General features: G+C 39.6%; 1 protein-coding gene across 1 annotated transcript in view; it reads left to right on the top strand.

Moving 5' to 3' along the window:
* The first annotated feature begins 6,040 nt into the window (after positions 1-6,040).
* Positions 6,041-22,213, top strand: part of LOC119655177 — a 127,137-nt gene continuing 110,964 nt past the window's right edge. The window contains exon 1 of the mRNA XM_038060929.1: positions 6,041-6,589. The gene's annotated coding sequence lies outside the window, so the exon portion shown is untranslated. The remainder of the gene's footprint in view (positions 6,590-22,213) is intronic.

The raw sequence follows: 22,213 nt of genomic DNA, 5'->3' as shown, positions 1-22,213 counted from the left end.
ATTGTTCCACGTTGACCACATAGACCTAGAAGAGGATGAATATAGCCGCGTGACGTAGCAAATTAAAAGTCTCGATTAGTACTTTCCAAAGCAGATATTAGTTTTATTTACTTAAAATTTCAGTTGGATCTGCATCAATATTAAATTATTTTTCAAGAACGAAATTCGTTATATAGTTGCAAATTAGGATAAATGTAAACTTTCAGTGGATCTTCTATGCTATGGTCTAGCGGGCATTTCAGTAAATTACCAAAATATATTCTTATTAACTTCACTTGGGCAAATATTGGTATGGATGGTATTTTGAGGGACAAATTAAATTTTGATACGCGTTTCTTCAATTAACGTGTTTATTCTTCTTCTTCTTCTCTAGCCTTTGCCACGTTCAATAGCGGCGTCGGTTCGACCCGATAGATTGTGACCTTCATTACCTTGGGTTGAAATAAATTTCCACAAAATCAACATGAAACATTAGTAGATTTCCAACAAACATGGTCATGGTATCATTTTCATTATATATGATAATATCCCATTTTACGGCAATATTTGGTTCTAGGATGATTTAAAGGGGAAGTACTACTATTAACTTTATCTGAATAAGCATTAGTATGAAGGATATTTCGAAGCTATGTATTATAATAGCAACTTCATGACTTTTCTCCGATTTTCCTTTTGGGTAGCTGCTAAGAATAGGGCCGTGAGAGAAACGATCCCTTTGAAGCCCCAGACTCTTCCCCCTTCCATCAAATGTCTGGGCACACATTACACATTAAATTTGCATCAATAGAAGAAGCATTGTATATGTTCGCCATCTCATCTGCCAAGATGTCAATCGGCATCATTCCAGAGATGACGAATGCTGCATCATCTGAGACAGTCCTGAACGCAGAGCATACCCTCAGAGCTGTCCTCCTGTAGACTGAACTCAGTTAGCTAGTGTTAACTGACATCCGCAACGCCTCCCTCCAAACTGGGGTTGCATAGAGCATGATCGAGGTCACCACCCTGGCTATAAGCAACCTAGAGGTATGCCGTGGGCCTCTCACGTTCGGCATCAATCTTGGCATGGCCATACTTGCAGTTAATGATTTGTCGCAAACATACCGCACATGTTGCTTATAGCTAAGCTTCCTGTCTATCACCACCCCCAATTATTTTATGGTCGGCTTCGCAATGATTATATGATTCCCGATTCTATTTCAAGCGTAATATTTGCTGGTACTATCCTTACCGTGAATTCCATCTTCGGCCAAGCCAGTAACCAATTTGATGACATCAATGGTTGATCTGCCTTTACGAAGCCCATACTGCCGATCTGAAAGGCCGCCTTGGCTCTCAACAACTGGGAGTAATCTATGATAGATTACTCGCTCTAACATTTTCCCCACCGCGTCCTGAAGACATATGGGTCTGAATGAGGATGGTTCACCTGGCTTAGGTAGAAGTATCAACTTCTGCCGCTTCCATGCCGCTGGAAATATTCCCTCGGACATGCACGCTTCGAATAACTCAGCGGTCCGGTCTGGATTTCACTGCAAGCTTAAGGGCCCCCTATTCTACCACAGATATCCAACAGCTCGTCTCTGGTGTCTGGCGGAATTGCCGTCACAGTCAAAGGTGGGTGATTTTTAGCAAGTGGGTGGGACACCTGATCTGCGGAAATGGACGGCCTCTGAATCGTCCCATCACGATTCTGTAGGCACCCCCCCCCCCCCCGCCAACGGATTAATGTCCGCTTCTGAGTAGAATTCCTTAAAGCACTCCCTCTTGCTTCGCTGGATAGCGAGCTTGAGACTTTTACGGACTGCTCTCTTTCTGCCCCTGATCGACTCTACCTACCGCTCTCTGAACCGCTCTTCTGGCTCGCTGGCAGGCTGATCGAAGGCCGGTCAGTTCATCATTCCACCAGTAGTTTGGTCTTTTACTGGGGAATAAGCACCTCCTAGGCATAGCCGCGTCACATGCTTTGGCGATGCATTGAGCCAGATGGACGACTCTTTCCGTAGAGGCGCCTGCTTTATCAGGTAGATCTAACCACACCTCAATGAAGGTCTGCTCATCCAAAGACTTTGTAGACCAGTCTGAAATCTTTCTCGGTTTCGGGCATAATAGCTCGTTGCTCTGTGGCTCGACAAATGTCTCAAAGAAGATCGCCTGTTGATCGTTGTGGGTGTAGCGTTCAATGACGCACGAGGATATACCTCGTGCCAGCGCAGGGCTAACAAAGGTCAGGTCTACAACCGAGCTTGACCCCCCTTTCTGAAAGGTGTTTGCAGCACTTCGTTAGCCAAAACTATTTCCATCTGCGCAAAAGCTTCTAATAAGCTACGCCTCCTAGAATTCCCTACTACCCCACTCTAGGATCCAAGCATTGAAATCACCAGCAATCACCTTTGGACTTCGTCCCCTTGCGTCGAGAACAAGATTATCAAGCATTTGCTCGAATTCAGATAGTGTTAAACTTGGCGAAGAGTAGCAGCTGTATACATATATGTACCACTTATTTTCGCCCACACAAAGCCACTGCCTGCCTGACTTGCAGTACATTGTATGACCTGTCGACCGCAAGCCCATATCACCGCTCCACCAGTCGATGTCTACACGGTTCGCTTATGATGGCGATTTCCATCTCAGATTCAAACGTAGGCTGCTTAAGTAAATCCTGAGCGACCCTGCAATGATTCTGGTTTATTTGAATAAACCTCATTTCCTCATTGCGGTGAGCGCCTTCCTAAATTCCGGACATTTACTACGTCTGGCAATATGCCGGTTATCCCGTCCCTCTTTCACCTCGCACAATAGGCATTTGGGGTCCCTATTGCACTCTCTGGTAATATGGCCCTTCTCCCCACACCTTCTGCATCGATCAGACCGATCAATGCTGCTGATGTATACCTTCGAGAAGTGTCGAATTTCAAGCACCTCTTTAGTGAAATCTGTACTCTTAAACGGCAGACAACCCATCCAACCCGAACTTTTCCGACCGCCAACAACTTCTGCGCTGCCTCCGCTGGTACTCGTAAACTTAGATCAGACTCCTCGGCAAGTTCTTCCAACTTGAATTGCTCCTTCAGAGCAATACACATTTCTCCTTTCGATGTAACTTCATCGAGATCCTTACATTGTACAGAGATCTCATGTTTTTGGGCGCGCACTGCGGCATTCTCCCCAAGTGAGTTTTTCACTTGAGTGCGAAAGTCATCAGTTTTGCCTATGCTGGATCATTTCAGCTCGAACATGAGATCCCCTTTCTGGGTTCTTCGGATTCGATTCATATTTCCGCTCCGATCTTTTAGGTCGGGATCCGCTTTGACCTTTCTGAGTATATCCGCGTAGGACAGATTGCCCTTACTGGGCATAACAATCGCATCTGGGCGAGTTCGCACTTTTGCTTTTCCTTTCGTTTTTTTTGCTGATAACATTAGTCCGTCCATCGTTTCCATTTGTCTTGGGCTTCACAACGCTGGCCGACTTTTCTACATTCGCTGTACGCTTTCCTCCTTCAGAGCTATTAGCGCCGGTTTTCAGAATATCCTGTCTGTTTTTCTCTTAGGCGCCTGCTGATTATTTAAAGGATGCCTCTCTTTTTCACGCACTCGTTTATTTCGCCCGGATTCGATGGTTGTATGGTTAAGTGTCACTTGGGTCGCTTGTGACACTGTTGGCACAGCGGGGTTCGGCGTACCCTTATTATTCTTTTCCCCCATCTGCGATCTATTATAGAGAAGTCTAATAACCCTAACCATATTCTTTATGGTTTGGTGCACGTTGTGCTTGTCCTTGATAAACTCGGACAGCTCAACTATTTTTGCCCCAAGCTGGGTGAAGGGTAATTCGTCCGGATCGGGACTCTGATCTCTATAAGTCTTGGCAGGGTTACTCCTTTTACACGTTCCTTCACTTTTGGCATTTATTGACCTTGCCGATACTTTATCCTTCATCGTCTTTGGCATTAGCGGAGATCTCAAAGTTGATGAGCTTCTTTTGAATGGATCCCTTCCTTGTTCCGGGAGCACCTCCTGCTGTCGAGCATCTTGAACACATGCGGTGGGTGCTGTCACGGTTTTTGTTCTCCATATATCTGCCTCCAGTTCATCTTTGTTTGGTCTTGTTATTGGTGTTCTTGGTAAGGTCGTACTTCGCTTGAAAACCTCCTTCTCCAGATCCAAATCACTTGTAGCATTATATGCCAAGGTGGCCAAGTTGTCCACCACCGAGGCACTGCAGTCGAGGGATATTGACGACCGGGAGCCCGCTTGCGCACTCCTAAAAGCCGCCGGTACTAGGGTTCCGAGCCCCTGCACCATAAGTTTCCTACTTCTGTCGTCTTCCATGGTGGTTTTATGTTCTGGGTATCCTTCCCATAGCCATTTTGGTCCGCGCACCCGGGATGAGCAAACACTAGCCCATGCACAGTCAGAAAATAAAAGTGCATGAACATATATTTACACATCAATAGGTATGCCCCAATCCGCCAGCTGGGATCGCGCCTGATGGTAGATCTGGCCACTCCTCACAGGCCTGTCTGTCTGTCTGTCTGTCCGTCATATGCATCTTCCTCGGAGACGGTTATAGCGATTGACACAAAATTTGGTAGAAAGCTGGGAACTGTGAACGCTCACGCATACAGTGAGTTACATCCTGTTACGACAAATATGGGGGGGGGGGGAATTTTCTTTTCACCAAATATAGTCATCTGGGGTATATCAAATTAAAGGTCTCGGTTAGTACTTTTCGAAGCTGGTCTTAGTTTTGACATTTGTTGGAAAGGTGGGGAGTGCGACGGGTTGAAAGTGATCATTCCTTTAAGGGAGCTATTCTCAGAGACTACCCAACGGAAAAATCTAAGAAAAAGGCAGGAGGCTGCCACTATATGGTGCCTGGGCTCCGAAATACCTTCCATACTGATATCTGTACAAATAAAGTTAATAATAGTATATTACTATAATTTTTATTAATTGACTAGAAAACCCCCAGAGGTTCATGCTAGCACCACGAAATCTCGCAACAATATAGAGTATAACATAGAGCATGATCTCACCAAGGTTGGTGGAAATCGCACTATTAGTAACAAAGTTATAATACGTCAAAGTTGTCGCTTCGTTGCAAATTCAAGACTATGAATGTCAATATCATCCAAAAGTGGATATTCTCACATAATATATGCATATATTACGTGCTACGTACTAAGAAATGCACAAAACCTTTCGTACCTGAAGCGTCCAGCTTCCGGTTTCCCGACTTGTTTTTATTCTGGCCAAAAACTTCCTAACGTTTTCCCGTCCATTAAATTTATTTATTAAATTCATCAGTTTTATAAAAACCATTCACAATTACTCCTGGATTTCTATTCAAACAGATTGAAATGAATTTCGACCTTTCGTTTTCCCATATTCGTACATATAAGCCGCCAACTATTCCGTTCGACTTTATAATCTTTCACTGTTCAAAACTATTCACTGGCGCTGCAACCTACGTTGGCCGTTATCGCGTAGCTGTTGACCGCTGTTCAAGCCGGCTTGTATGACATTAAATTTCTTCTTGCGGTACCGCGTTTATTGTGCTATTGCTATCTTTCTGAAGAACTGAAGACGTCTCGAAGAAACATCTCTTATGCTTACTTTCTTTCGTGTTTATTCGTACGTGTGATGTGCACAATCTTCATTTTCCCCCAAAAGATACGATACACACAAACTGTATGTTCTGCAGCCATCCGGTGCTGCCCGTGGTTTTTTGAGAAGATCATAGAAAAGAAGTAGATAAGAAAGCTTGGAGAAATCGACCTTAAACTTCTCCAACTTCTTTAACTCTACGATCGGGGGAAATTTTTATCTGTTGTAATTGTATTTATGTTTTGTTTAACTGGGAGCAATTGTGGAAGAATGGAAAAGTGGAGGAAGATGATCGGAAGACTCTCCGGACTAACTATTATTGACTCGGTTCTTACTTTACGATAGTATACTAACTGAAGACTATTAGTTTGTGACTCTGGTTACTTATGAGAGAGGAGGAGGAGAGGGCATAAAAAGAGCTTGAATTCACAGTTCAAAGTCATTGCCCATGATGCAACCGATGTGGTAACATCTTCAGCCTTTATAAGTCGCATTAGTATTTGCACTTCCTTTGGGAAAGTCGAGTGCGTCCGTAGGACAACTGACTAACGGACTAACCCTGCTAAAAACGTGCCAATCAGACCGGAGAATCCCTAATACGAACTACTATTAAGTGACCAGTAGTGTGCTTGTCAAGATCCAGCATAAGGAATTCGAACACGGATTATAGAAGTGCAAAATTCTGTTTTTGTAATAGATTGGTGAATACTTTCTATTGGTGAAAATTAGTGAAACTGACCGAAAAAGCAATCAAATCAAAACGTGAAAATCTAAATCTTGTGTTTCCGGAAAAATAACATGCAACTCCATAGGTGACCACGCGCACTCGATTCCGTACAAAAGAAACTTGAACCGCGGAGAATATTTTAAGCAGATAAGATCATCGATCGGATTCCGCTGCGGTGAACAGTTACATTTCGATTTGAGATCTGGATCAGCAATTGTGAGCAGTTTGTTCAGCTTTGGAGTATTAAGAGGTAGGATTTTATATGGAGATTGGTAGCAGATCGTTCACTACACTAAGTAGAACTTCCTCAGTGAATCCCTGTGAACTTGGAAGGCCAGAATTAACTATCGTAACATTTTGCAATGGGATTTTAGCGCATCATGGAGCCTCATCAAATATGTTGTTTGTGTCTCTGGATATTACTTCCACGAAATCAAACACATCGTTTCATATCTTCTTAAACCTAGCCCAGCGAATTCTGTGGCAAAGTAGCAAAAGTAACGATCCAACGTAATAGGTAGAAATACGTCGGAGAAATATGTTAGCAGGATCATTATGGAAGCATCAATAATTCAACAAAACAAAAAAAGTATTAAAACGTTGTGGATTGAATGATACTCGTATAAGGAGTACGTGTTCCCTTTAGAGTAGCTGATCGAAATTTTGGCTCAGAAAAGTTCATCAAAAGAACCTGAGCCTGAATATATGGACTTACTTTATTATAAATTAGAAAACCAGTAACAAATTCAAGTTCTGCAAACTGGAATAAAACCATTGTAACACATGAGGGAAAATTCGGCAACTTATAGTTTTTATATAGGTTTATTTCTGTCGCAAGTGAAAACTGTTTTTCATTTGCACACATACAATTGTCTGTGACTTATGCGGGCTTTGCTACTTCTTCTATACTATTAACTCACTGTTTTTTTTTGAGAGCTTATCTAAAGCTAATCGCAGCTAAACGTACTTATATATGCATATGGGGGTCATGAAGAATGATACGAAAATATTTTTAAACAAGAGTAATATATTTATTAAGTGAATTATTATATTCAAATAATTCCTAAAAGGTTCTCGTAGTAGAACTTTTGGATCAGGCTTTCTTAATTTTGGCAACTATGGTAACATTTTAGAATGTTAGAAGTTAAATAGCCACACCGTCACTGGATTCAGAACTTTGAGGAGCAACCCAGGATTTTGACGAAGCACGAAATTATTCTGCATCAATCTTTCGTAGAGTGGTTGAGTCGGAACCCCAATAATTCCACACACTGAATCCATAGCAATGGAGTCAAAATAATAAAGAATGGAAACTTCATGCTGGCTTACTCCTAATCTTTCAGTTAGAATGAGGTATTCATCAATTTTTATCTACGTACCTGGTTAGTTTGCGAAACATCCTACCGCAATTTTACTACTTTCTCTCCCGAAGGAAATTTAATTTAATATTTAACAAAATCTATGCTAATCGTTTAAATGAAGTGATAAAAGTTGAATTGTGTGTGCTAAGTTTTACCAAAATACGCATATTTCGACAACTACTTGTCATCTTCGTTATTGCTAGGATTCGAATCGTGTTTGCATATTTGCGGAGTAAAAACTTGGAATGTTCGAAGGAAACAACCCCGATATTAATTTGATAACCCTTTTTTCTCGTGAGATTTCGGGAGAATTCTGTAATATTATTGATAACCTGAAATTACGTTTATAAATTATGAAAATGCAGTCAGTTTAACATTAGTCTGTCACTTTCAAATTGATTTGACAATTATGGTGAAAAAGATAACATAAAGTGATGATTTAGACATCGATATGCAATAATGGTAATAACTCCTTTTGCTTAGAATAAGTCTTTTCAAAATGTAGTGTATACTTGGCCAATCGACACTGCACATTTAAAGAAGTAGTACAGTGTGACGCTTAAAATTTCAACGTTATTTCAATATTTCTTTTTGAACAAGAAAATAATACACGATTGCTTCGAAACTTTAATATGATTTTTCCACTAAAATATAGAATGAAATCTTTTTTCTCAAATTTTGCATTAATCAATAAATGTTTTCTATGACCAAAGTAGACCCCTTAAAAAAAGATGGTCTCACTCGGGGAAGCATACAGTCTTCTATGGTGGTTAGAATTTAAAACATTAAATTTCTTTGTTTCTATACACTTGTAGAAATGTATGGAACCTCAAACATACAACTATGTTTTAAAAATAATAAAATGGCCAATTTTTTTATGTCAAATCGTTAAAAAAAAAATATTTTATCACAAAATTAAATTTTTTGTTGGGGATACAGGGAATCTTGAGTCCGCATTCACTTGATGATTGATGATTTTTGAGGTTCCGCACATCGGTATGGGTGTGTAGAAGAATAAGGGATTCAAATTTTAATTAAATTGGCGTAATAGTTTATCCTGGATACTTCCCCAAAAATTTGAAAACGTGGTTGCGAATGAAACGCGTTTAAAGTCTTGACAAGAAATTCTTCGTAAAAAAGCTTACTAATGAGCTGGTCCGAAATTCTGGCTCGTGTACTATGCCTAGATCTCAGTCAACTGACTAACATACAACAATATAGGATTTATGATATTACACAGAAGGGATGATTAAACAAGCTGCTGCCGGCTAATTTCCATTTCTACCTATCGCAACGCGTTCCATTCTTTGTGCTATAATTTTATAAATATTTTGAATTTTTTCAATTTTCAATTTATTATATTTTCGAAATATGTATACAAAGACAAAAATCGATTTTCAAACATCGTCACTATGTTACTCAAGTGAATCCAACTACTATCTTAATTCAAGTGAATCCAACTTTAATAATGTTCACTGGAACAGTGAAAGAAGCTTTCTCAGTGTGTAGTTCTTAGGGTGCAACATTTTGAAGTCTAATATGTAATCTGCGAAGAAATATTTCCCAAGAGACTTCACCAGCTTTAATTTTTGCAGGTAAACTGCCTGTCAGGGCTGATAAATAACACTGAAGAGTGTGATTTCATAATTAAACATGGCCTGATATGCTGGTATTGGAAATCATCTTTGAGACGCAGTAGCTATATTAGGAATGTTTAGAAGTGACATTCGAATGGAAATAGGTTTATAGAAGTATCGAATAAAACGCAGATACTACATGATTCCCGTGCTGAAGATATTTTTGATGACCACCACAGCCACATTGTAATCAAAAAAGACTTCTATCAAACATCCAGTGGATCCGTTCCGTACACTCAAGTGACGAGAAAGATGCTTTTTTGCTTGGATTACTGTGACTTTTGAGGCCCAATTCCCATCTATCGAGGGGAAATCAAGTAAGCATATGAAAATCTTATATGCTAATTTTCCATTAGCATATAAATTCGGAAAATTTCTGCCAACGAAGTTCCATTTAAGAACCGCTAAGCCAGAATACGCACTACTCTATTCTAATTTGGAATCATCATCATCATGAACGGCGCAAAAATCGGTATCCGGTCTAGGGCTGCCTTAATAAGGAACTCCAGACATCCCGGTTATGCGACGGGGTATCGTTATTCCGTTGTCGTTGTCGGGTTCGTCGTTTTAAATTCCAACCTGTCCGAAGCTCCTTCTGTGACTTCGTAACTTGGGTTTTCCGTGTAAGATTGTCAGCCCTACCCAACCCACAACCTAACCCCCAACCGGAAAGACCAGTTGGTACAATTTGTCCTCCTGACTCCTGACTCGCATTCATCCTTCTCCGTCTGCAGTTTTTCATTAAGAAAGAACTCCCAGCAATCACCACGTGAAGGTGGAGATAGGGTGTGGTAGTAGAGCTGTTCGTGTTAGTTCAGCAGGCGTTTCCCAGGTTTTATACTCCATCGTTTCGCTCTGGGACGTATACTACCCTTTGACCGTTATTTTGGAATGCATCACCCGAAATCGACAAAAAAAAATTTATTAAGGTATACATACACATATGTCTGATATTGATATTGTATACTACAAATAATTAAAAAAAAAACAAGAAAGGAAAAATAAAATGCGTCTGGCGTACACGTGAGTTCACTTTGATTACGTCACACACGCCTTGGAGTGTAATGAATTCACCTAGAGTATAAAACTTTGACCTTCTGTAATTCTGTAAGTAATAGCTGGAACTTTCCAGGATTGTGTCTTATATTATCAGCTAAATTGATGCCAAACTAAACTTCTAGGATGAACTTAAGGGGATTTTCATGTAAATTTTCATGTGAATGAGTACCTGACTCAAATCAGGGTAATAATCTCCCGCGAGCGCAATGCTGACCACATTGCCTCCTACAGTGTACCGTTACGGTCTTAAATGAAGTGCTCTAACACACTTCAAGGCCCTGATCCAATATGTATTTTTGCGCTAACGATTATTATTATTATTATTCAGATGGGAGCACCATCACCAACTATATTTTATAGCATGCTCTTGATTATTTCACTAACCACCGTACCCTAAATACCCTTTGCTGATTTTGAATGTACCTAGTGGCACTGTAGGCGCCACTCATATCTTGTTTTAAAAATTTTGAACGGCTCCCAGGCTAGCTTTCTTGCCGCAGCCCTGAGCTTCGTCCACGTGGGCTTCTGAATCTCTTTTTAATGGTTTGTTCTCGGTGGCGAGATCGTAATGTCTCTTCTCTTCAATTTTCCCTTTCATGGGATATGTATTTGCCAGCTGATCTTAGCAGAGATCATCGTACCTAAATAAAATAAATCTTGCTCGTTGGTAATGATTTTGATTGTACCCACTTTTTTTAATCAAATTGATGTGAGTGTGTTTAGTTAATTTCGATTTCCCGCACTGTGGTGCTTTTAATAACGTGGTCGGCAGCTTTTCGCAGCTTCATTGTTGCCACTTGCATTATGTTGAGCTAATAAAGAAAAATTGTGGAAATGCCCTGACTTTCAGAGAAGAGTGAACTGGGCACCTAGTATTATACGGTAAAATTGACCAGCAAATCATGTGAAGAGAAGAGGTCAATTATCCTAAAAATTTACCGATTGCCTATGCATTGGAAAGCACACAATATCAATTATCAATGCGATAAACATTTGCACGCCAGAAGTAGTGTTTTCGTCAATGAACAATAACGTAACGGTCAGTCGTTCTTTTGACCCACATAATCTTTCAACAAAACTGTTCTCCTAAGCAACAGCACGACAATCAGCCAAACTAAGCATCCAACCGAACCAACAGTCCGGTAATAAGCAGACCGTGCTATCAGCCATATAACAGCAGAAGCGTTCGAAAATAACCAGTTCAACAAAGCGATCAACTACTTATAAAACCAACATCCACACAAGTACATCGCACCATTCAGGTGGATCAATAACCCCCAAATGAACTTCGAGTATACACACAAAAGTGGTCAAAAATGAAATTCAGGTGCTTCGTAAACCCAAGCAATATGAGCACCAAATCATTAATTTCCCTTTCAATTTAGTAGATTAAACTTCCAAATTTGAGCAGTTGACTCCAGGGTAAATAAGAGAGGCTCCTTGAAAGTATTCAACTTAATGCAGTTTAAGATAAATTGAATTGCTTCGCTTAGTGATTGTCATTCACGCCAGATTGCAAGATAATAGATGTTACATTGGGGAAATATAAAAATAACTAAATTACATTTACCATGGTGAATTTTCTATATATTTATATAAGCAGTAACCAAGAAATGGGTTCTTCTTGAAACGTTTTCTGTGGTATCTGAAACGAGCTGAGATCAGAACTCCATATGCATAGGAAATTATTTTTAGCTGATTTTGCTTTATTTGGATTTGAAAGAAAACCGAACAACCAAAAAAATTATTTTATTAGGAAGTCCAATGTAAATCATTGCCCAATTTACTAGTTTAAGAAATAACGATAATCAATGCACTAACAAACCTATGATACGCCAACTGTACAGGTAGATATACGTATGTATGTTGCAAAGGGTGAATAGTTTACCCATTTTTAAGAATTTTTTTAAAAAAAAATTTTCAAAATCAATCTATGCAACCAAATTTACCTGTGCATGTAAGGAAGTATACCAATAACTTCATAAATTAAGTATGTAATTCTTTCGGTACCACTGACTAGGTCCGTAGCAGATAACAGAGAAATGTGCAACATTGTCAACTACTGCGGCTATCCACTTTTCTCTCGACCAAAGTCATGCTGGTATGCTGCAGTTTACAAGACTTAATCTATCTATCCCGTTAGGTGTTAATTACAACAAACGATCATGACACTGATCTTAAAAGATGATCATCATCTTGCGGTCAGAATACGAGTATGTGTAGTAGGAATGAACAGTGGGCAACTTTGCCTACCTGAGTTCACATATAACATATGCGCTTACGTGAAGGAGAGCAGTATGAGTTTCCCTATTTAGTTCACAAGAAACGTGCACCCAATTTAAGTTATCGCATGAAATGTGCTCATACATTCCGATTGTACGCTAATAAACTAGCGACCACTATATTGGTCTACTATATAAGGCAATAACATGCTTGGCAATTCAGTTACCTACACCTTGAACTTACTGCACGGCGTGTAGGATGGGGTATCATATGGTGAACAATGAGGACTGCGAGCGACCGTGCGTGATCTAATATCAATTTCGTGGCTAACATTATGCTTGATTATCCGCTACTATTCTGCAATTTTCATAATGAACCAAACTGAATTCGATACTCTGCTGTCTCCTGGCGTTTGTTTTCGTACACATGATGACGAGGAGATATTTTAATGAGTAAAAGGAAATATCTAGGACAGTCATACAGCAAACAACCAAAGAATGTGGTGAAAGATAGATTACCAGACTGCACACCGTGCAACGCCTGGAGATAACATCCGGCGATGGGTCAAAATTGGAACATCCATTAGCTCACCATATTGAAGCTTTTTGTATATGCATATATTAATTTTTATAAAGGTGTTTGATGAATGCAGATTATATGAGGAAAACCGTTAAACGAAACTCTCAAAAGACTGGAAAGCTACTTCTACGGTTAAATTCAATTTATATAAATATATGCGAAAAGATCGCATCTGAAAATATGAATTCAAATGCGCCGACCTTGTTGGCGCTCGAAATATTTTGTCAACCGTATGATGTGCTCTACGATGAAACATTAGGCGAAACATTCTCACTATTTTATGGATTTTCCATAGTTAAACAAGTCAAGCTTTCTACTGGCTAATTGCCAACTTAATGTGGGTGTGTATGATGTCAATAGAGGCTGTTTAAGCTCCTTATTGAAATCGATTTACCGTCTATCTGCCTCTCCGTCTGTCTATCAAACTCATTTTTTTCGAAAACGACTAAGAATATTGGACTAAATTTCGGGAACATATGTAGACTGTGAAATCCCATGAATACGGAAAATGGTATTAGGTTTCAAAGAGGGGCAGGGTTCCATACAAGCGGAGTAGTGGTAAAAATTTTTCGTCCGAATATAGTAGTGTGGAGTATCAAATGAAATGTCTTAATTAGTACTAAGGTTTTGGGGTTGAGATTGGTTGCAATATATTGGTGAGGGGCTACAAAATATGAATTTGAACTGAAACATAACTCCTTCTCAGAAACCGAGCTGAATTTTTTAAAAAAAATCATAATATGAGAATCTTAGGCCACAAATTACTCTCATTTCGATATCCTCCTAAATAAATGTAATAGTAACATTTCACTTTATTTTCGAAATCTAGTGGAAAGCTCCGCTTAAATTTACAAAATTTTAAGAAAGCATAAACTAAAGTGTAATACTGAGAAATTTGAAAGAAACCCTACTATCAACAAAGTTATAGTATGTCGAAATGTAGAACGTAGTGCCACATTAAAGTGAATAATTCGAGACACTTAATGCAATGAAGATATTCCTAAATGAGAAATTCAAAAACCTTTCTGCTTGGTGTCTCTCTGCCCGTCTGCCTGTCGGTTTGTCTATCACACCCGATTTTCTAGGAAACGGCGTCACGAAATTCGGTGAGATTATGTGATCTGTGAAACCCTTTACATGTAATGAGTGACATCATATTGCTAACCACACAACGGGGTGTAATTTTCTTTTTTCGCAGAATATGCTAGGCTTATGTGGGATATTAAGTGAAAGGGTTCGATTATTACTTTTCAAAAGTGAAACAGGTCTTGTTCTCAGACCCTATCCGAACGAAATATCTGAAAGAAATCAGAATGTTGCATCTATATAAAATCTAGGCCTCAAAATATATCCTATTCCAATATCTGCTCAAATGAATTAATAATGGGATATTACCACGTTTGAGAAATTTAATGGAAAGCCACTGAGTTTATCCCAGACGTGCAGAAGGCGTTAGTAGAAGTAATAATGTGTCTGTCTCAGAGCATCTTTTTCTACATCAAACAAATGTTTGTGTCTGTCTCATACATCAGATATATGTCTAAGCCTGAGGAAGACGTTTGACTGAAACAGTCACAGGCATTTGGTTGATGCGGAAAAAGGGTTTCTCTGAAACAGACAGAAACAGATCTGTCTGATATCTGATGTCTGATGCCGAGTCAGACATGTGAGACAGACACAGATATTTGTCTGATGCAGAAAAACGGTTCTTCTGGAATAGACACTCGTCTCACGCAGATATTTGTCTGTCTGATGTCTGATACCGACGCAGATATTTGTCTGACAAATGTGTGAGATAGACACCCACATTTGGTTGATAAATTAAAGCATTTTGTTCGAAACAGACATTTGTCTATCTGATGTCTGAAACATGCACCGAAATTTGTCTGTCTCTTGTCTGAGGCGGCCAGCGCCAAACATAAGTTAATAATAGTGTTTTCAATATGTTTACCTGGCAATTACACCAGGTAATATTCTGTCGTGTTGTCCCAGTGGGCGCTGGTCAATCTGTCGTGTCGTTTCCAGTGGTCGTTAGAAAAACTGTCGCGTCGTGTCGATTCCAGTAGGCGCGCTCCTTAAGACGTGTATAACGGCATCATTATATGACGTCAATTGATATGAAGGAAGCCGTGCATGGGAACATTTAAGTTTTTGTTCTGTAGCTTGTAAGGTTTTGTATAAAACAAAACCGCATCCATGCAAAGGGGGAATTAAAAATTTCTTTTCACCGGCTATAGTCGTGCGGGGTATCAAAGGTATCAATTAGTACTTCCCAAAACTGACATTAGTTTTGGCGTGAATTGCAAATTGCGTGAGTAAGGAGTCAAAATATATGCACTTAAAGTGAGACACAACCGATCCGAACAAAATATGGTGGACAGATGGGCACTATAAAATCCCACGCATACAGCGAGTGACATAAATTTAGGTTGACATTAAAGGGGGGTTACATACAAAGGGGGGATTCAAAAAAATTTTCTACCGGATATAGTCGTGTAGAATATCAAATCAAAGGTCTCAATTTGTACTTTTCGAAACTGACATTAGTTTTGGCATGAATTGCAAAGTGCGTGAGTAAGGAGTCAAAATGTACGCACTTAAAGTGAGATCGTGGTGTCGCTCATAGATTTCTCGTTATATAGACTACTGAATCATCCATCCGTAAACCTAGGGGACCAACAATTCTCTGGAGGATTCTTCTCTCGAACGCGGCCAAGAAACTGCAATTTTTCTTGCTAAGAACCCAAGTCTCCGAAGACTGGTAAAATCATTGTCTTGTATAGTAAGAGCTTCGACCCCTATTTTGAGACGTTTCGAGTGGAACAGGTTTTGTAAGCTTAAATAGACTCTGTTGGCTGCCAACCACGGTGCACGGATTTCATATTTTTTTGGTTTGGCTGGAGTAAAGCCTTTTTGGTATGGATCCATCACGTTTTGGGTGTATGGCGGGAGTTCCCTACACGGTATTCGGACTTGTTTATAGACGAAGGTGAAAATTTTAGAAACACGTGGTAGCAGGATGTCGCGTTCACGCCCACTAAAACCGATATAATTTCTCCCCTGTTACAATGCACAACGGGGCCACCGTGAAGTATTATTTTGTAAGTTTTCAAGTACCTTTTGGTACCTGCATTATTTTTTTGTTTCGTTGTGACGCAGTATCATGACCAGTTCTCCTTCGTTTTCGGCATAACATGAATTAAATTGTGTCGGTATGGCTTAGTGGTTAGAACGCTAGGCGGCTGCAGCGAATAGTCGCGGATTAAATCTCACTGGGGAATTCGAATTGGGATTGGGGATTTGTATTGTGACTGAATATCGGACACCAGTCGACTCAGCTGTAAATGAGTACTTGAGTTCAACCAGGGTAATAATCACTGGCGAGGGCAATGTTGACCACATTGCCTCCTGTAATATACCTTAGTCCTTTAGTGTACCGTTACAGTCTTCAATGAAGTGCTCTAACATGAATTAAGGCCCAGTTCCAATCAGGTTGTCGTACCACTGATTATTGCTATTACCAATCAAGTTACAGGGTAGTATGTCTACATTCACATATTTTTGTCGAACAAGGGAACATTACGTGCTCTAAGTATTTGAGTGCAACAGTACATTGAGGACAGTGGAAACAGTGGCTAGCTTACGTAAATGATTCATGGCATGCGGAGTACTTGATGAGGAATAAATATTTCATGACCTGAGTCAGGAACAAAAGAGGTTGTTTTGAGGTTAATGAGAATAAAAATATATTTATCATTTAAACACGTAAGACATGTCGATAGCATATAATATTTACCTCAATGTGAACTCAAAATAAAGGTTAAACTGAAAACCGCTTTCCATTTAGATATGATACTATTTTTCGTATTATTGTATCGTTAACTTAACCTTATTAAAATTGACTCAAAGTCAGTCTGTTCATTAGTCTGTCACACCTGATTTTCTCCGAAACTGCTAGACTAATTAAGTGAAATTTGGTGAGAATATGTTGCCGAGCTTCCGGTATTCCGACTTGTTTGTTTGTTTTAAGGTTTTATGTAAGACAAAACGTTATTAAATCAATCAATTAAATTAATCAATCAATGTCTGTCTATCTGTCCATCACGCACACTCTCCTCAAAAACGGCTGCAACGTTTGACATGGAATTTCCCACCGAATTGAAACTGTGAACACCCACACATGCAGTGAGTTATATTTTTCTAGGTTGAGTTTAAGGGGGTCGCTATGCATGGAAAGTGGGAGGTGTAAAATTTTTTTTTCCCGAATGCAGTCATATCAATTCTTATGATATCAAAACTGGTCTTGGTTTTGACATTTGTTTGAGAGGCGGTTTGTGCGAGGGCAGCAAAGTCATAATTGCTTTAACAGACCCATTTTCAGAATCTACACATCCGAAAAATCTGGAAAAAATCATGACCCTCCATATCGATATATTCTCAAATTAAGTTGATAATAGTATATTACTCTGTTTTCAGGAAATTGACTAGAAACAACCCTTAAATTTACCCTAGAGTCATACAAATTTACAGAGATATAGAATATGGCAAAATGGTACTATTTCTTATAAAGCTACAGTAGTTCAAATTTTTCTCTCCCGTGTAAATTTACCGCAACCCAAATGGCTGCATATCAATATTACCCTAAAGTGAATACTCTGGCATGCTAACTTCATATACAGTACTGGCTACGTAGAAAATGGAATAGTTAAGTCCTCAAATACACTTACACAAGAAATACTCAAAATCTTTCATACTTGAAGCGTCGAGCTTCCGGCTTTCAACTTGTTCTCATTTATTTCTATTTTTCCCATTTCTTTATAATTCCTTCGTAATCTTAATTACATGGCAAATGTTTCGGATTTCATCAATTTTTAAATCACTTTTATTTTATGTCGTTTCGAGCGGAACTCATCCTTCTTACCCAAACAATTATTCCATCAACGGAAAACGAGGACACTAGATCAACTTTTTCTTTGTGTGACATGAACCTGAGTCACAAAGTAGTTCTTTAGCCTAAACGACTTTATCTGCAAGAGTTCATTTATTAAAATTGAGCTACGCTATCTGTGCTAAGCAAGCAACATAATTAAAACCAGACACGAACGAACAATAAAACTAATTGCCTAATTAGAAAGTTGGCTAATGAAATGAATTCACAGTATATGTACCTAGATCAATGCTCTTCCGATATACTTTCGATCAACTGCATTAGAAATGTAGTTCAGCTGAAATGGCTTACGTATAATATGTAAACCACTCGTTACTGATCCGAGTTGATCCAATTAGTAATTAGCGTCGAAGCAAACTTTGTGGTCAAAGCGAATAGATCATCAGCCTGCGTCACAACAGTATGATCGAACTCATCGTGCTGGCCAGGGCTCAGTTCGAGAGACACGAAATAGTTTGTAACAAATTACAATTACACAAAACCAGGGCAAAAAACATGGAATTAGGAATACCTAACGGAACTACTAAGTTGATTGTAGAATCTTGGATTCATTGAAGAAGAAACAAATTGCTTTCAAGTATGTGTATGATACAAGCGAGCAACGTATAGTTTGCTTCTTGATTAATACATACTTCTGGCAGAAGTAGACTGTGAAATTTAGCTAAGAATAAAAAGTGTAGTCATTAAAATTAACAGCGCTGATCAGGCCTTTTGCATACGATGCGGGCAGTTTGGTAAAAAGTAGCTAAAACAGGAGGAACAAACTTATATATATATTGAGAATGCGAACCATGCTTTCAAGTAGAAAAACGAAGGCTGCTATTTACCACCTTGGGTGTTACTCTTTGACTAGAAAGGTGCATGATGACAGCTCAATTAAACCGCGATTCGAATCAGGCTCGATTGCTACTTTAGAAGCCTTCGCGATACGAGTAAATACATAATGCTAAAAACTGATTAATGTTTTGATTTATCATAGTAAAGATATAAGGATGACGTTATTTTCAAATAGATTTTCAAAGAAAATCCACCATAAACCGCCACAAGTGACCAGTATTTATACTAATTCAAAGTGGTTCTGCAAAATTTCGCCCTATTGCTGCCATAAGTCAATCCTGCGTGTTTTGTGTAAACTAGACGGTAAAAACATTTTTGTCGCATATATTTTATGATCCGGACCATTCTTAAGTCATGTTTCGATTAACAACATAATGACAATTGCACTACACTCAACTTATCATCAATCCAGTCAGACCGATGGATTTTATTTAAAAATTCATCCATTGCCATAAAAATGACCTAGACGACCAGTTTGTCATAATTTTTTTTGGCTCTGACTGTCGCTATACTGATGTTACACTAATCATCTGAGATCAGCCCATAGAGAGGTTATGTCTCTGAAAGTTTAAAATTTATGAATCCCAACTGATGTTTGAATTTGACGTAGTTGCACTCCAAAGCCGGCCAGAAGTTGCTCATTATACTCTACCAAAGCACAATCAACCCCTGGTGGCCGTATCTAAGGATCATTACTATAGAAGAAAACTGTGCATACGAGTATTATGATCACGTTTTACGTTTTCTCAATGATGGTAAATTACTCCTTTGCCATAATCACCAATTGAAAATAATGATGCAGTTCTCAGTGTTCTCTACCAACGCGATATTTTGACTTTGAGTAGGAAGCAAATTCAGGTATTCGCGTAGAGCATTATCTAACATCAGTTTCATCATATGTATGTATACAGTTACTAGTCAACTCGACTTCTCAATCTATGTAAACCAGGTTACATGCAAATAGTGATATGAACTGAGAGAGATAAATATCAGATTTTACTCCTTAAAGCTAATTCGAATGCATGGTGTCGGTTATATCCACGACGGCGTACAATACCGGTTAATTTTTAATACTAGGGAAGTATTCATTTGAAAGATACTTCCTTTTTGTAGATAAAATTTTCTTAAATTATCTGGAATATTGAACCAAACGTAAAGCTCAATGGCTTTATGAGAGATTTTTAATCCCAGACAATTAATCTAAAACTTGCCCCGATTTTATCTTGTGGTTTGGCTACCAAAAAATAAAATACAAATGTTTTTTAGCGATCGAATATCAGTTCATCAGCTTCGGCTGAAAATGGTAAGTACGCAGATTTCAGCATCATGAAAAGCATTTAGAAAGAGAATGCTGGCCCCTTTGACTCCCTTTTCATATGCAGACGAATACGGGTTCTAGATCACTTAGTATACCTACACATACATGATATTGAAATCAATATCGAAAAATTAAAATGAACTTGGCTTTATGTCGCATAGAAAGATTTAGGCGAGAAAACATCCCGATAATACACAACTCAAAAGGCGGGAGAGCCCGTGCAAAATACAACGTTCAGAAAACAGATATGGTGAGAATAGTTTTAAACTCGGAAAGGGGTCAGTGGAGTAAACTATGGATTTAATTGTAAAAATAATCCCCTAGAAAAGGAAATTTGAAGCAATATGTGCCTAAGTCCTGGTTTTGACTCGAGCTTGCTGAGCATGCTGAAAATGTCCATGTGAATAATTTCCACATGGATCGAAAAGTCATCAGAATCAAAAAATCTAGCTCTTGATAAAATCTAGGCCTCACAATACATCTCGTACTCATCTCTGCGTTGCCCCACCAACCGGGAAGATGTCGTCGTTGAGTACAAGGCCTTGATGGCCGCTTGGCTGTCGGTCAGAATGACTATCCTACCCTTGGGGCTCGAATCACGCTCCAGCCATCGACAGATTTCCAATATCGCCAGTACTTCCGCCTGGAATTCACATGCGAAACTTGGGAGACCATACGACTTGGATACACCGTGTGTATTCGAGAAAATCCCCGCGCCGACTCCATAGGCCATCTTTGATCCGTGTCATAGTTTTGCAACAAGCCGCCGGTCTTCCACTTTGCCCTGGTTGGAAGGTCCACAGCAAAGTTTCTCGTGAAGTTCAGCATGCGTGTGACATAGTCCGTGGGGGACGCCCAGATTTCCCGAAGTATTTCATCTGGGATGTTGCTGTGGCCGTAGGACTTTGCTGCCCAGCATCCGGACTCACGTAGTCTGACGGCACTGCACGCTGCAACATATTTAATGTGGAGGTCTAGGGGGAGGAGATTCAGGAGTACATTGAGGACTTCTGCCGGGCAGGACTGCAGAGCCCCAGTGGCACCCGCACACGCGGCTCTTTGAATCCTATTAAGCTTCGTTCTATTGCATTTTTTCTTCAAAACCTGCCACAATACAATAGATCCGTACGCTAGGATCGGACGCACTACAGCGGTGCACATCCAGAGAACCATCCTCGGGCGGAGACCCCATTTCTTTGCAAAGGTTCTCTTGCAGGCATAGAAGGCCATACAGGCCTTCTTAACCCTCCGTTCTATGTTCAACCTCCAATTTAGCTTACTATCCAGGATACACCCAGATACTTTACATTAGAGGAAAGAATCAATCTTTGTTCATTCTGCCGTGGTAGATGGAATTCAGGTATCCTTGGCTGGGCGGTGAATAGCATCAGTTGCGTGTTGGTTGGGTTTATTCTGAGTCCGCATCTCGCGGCACACCTTTCGCAATGGACATAAACATCCCTGATACTAGTATCACCAAGTCGTCGGCATACGCCACCACCTTCACCTCGCTGCTGTCCAATGAACGTGAAATTTGGTCCATTACTATTAACCAGAGCACCGGTGAGATGGCCACCCAGGGGCGTGGCTCTGTACATAACTCGGGTCAAGTGCTTGCCTCCCAGATCCGACTGGATTATCCTGATACTCAGCATGGATATAATTCAATGCGTGAGATACCCCTCCAATCCGAGACCCAGAGACCGCATAAAATGTCAGTATGATAATCTCGCATATATTCATATGGATTCTACAAACTACCTACAAATTGAATCGTTGAGCTATGAAATATCCTCATATATGAGTATGTGTAAATTATAAACACCTAACATTCCTGAAGCGACGAACTAGTTTGGCATTAATTGTCTTCCACATCGTAGGCTTCTGATATTTCCATTAACCGGGAAACAAC

Source organism: Hermetia illucens, chromosome 4, assembly GCF_905115235.1.
Source record: "Hermetia illucens chromosome 4, iHerIll2.2.curated.20191125, whole genome shotgun sequence".
In the NCBI taxonomy this organism is placed as follows: domain Eukaryota; kingdom Metazoa; phylum Arthropoda; class Insecta; order Diptera; family Stratiomyidae; genus Hermetia; species Hermetia illucens.
This window is presented reverse-complemented; position numbering and strand designations above follow the sequence as displayed.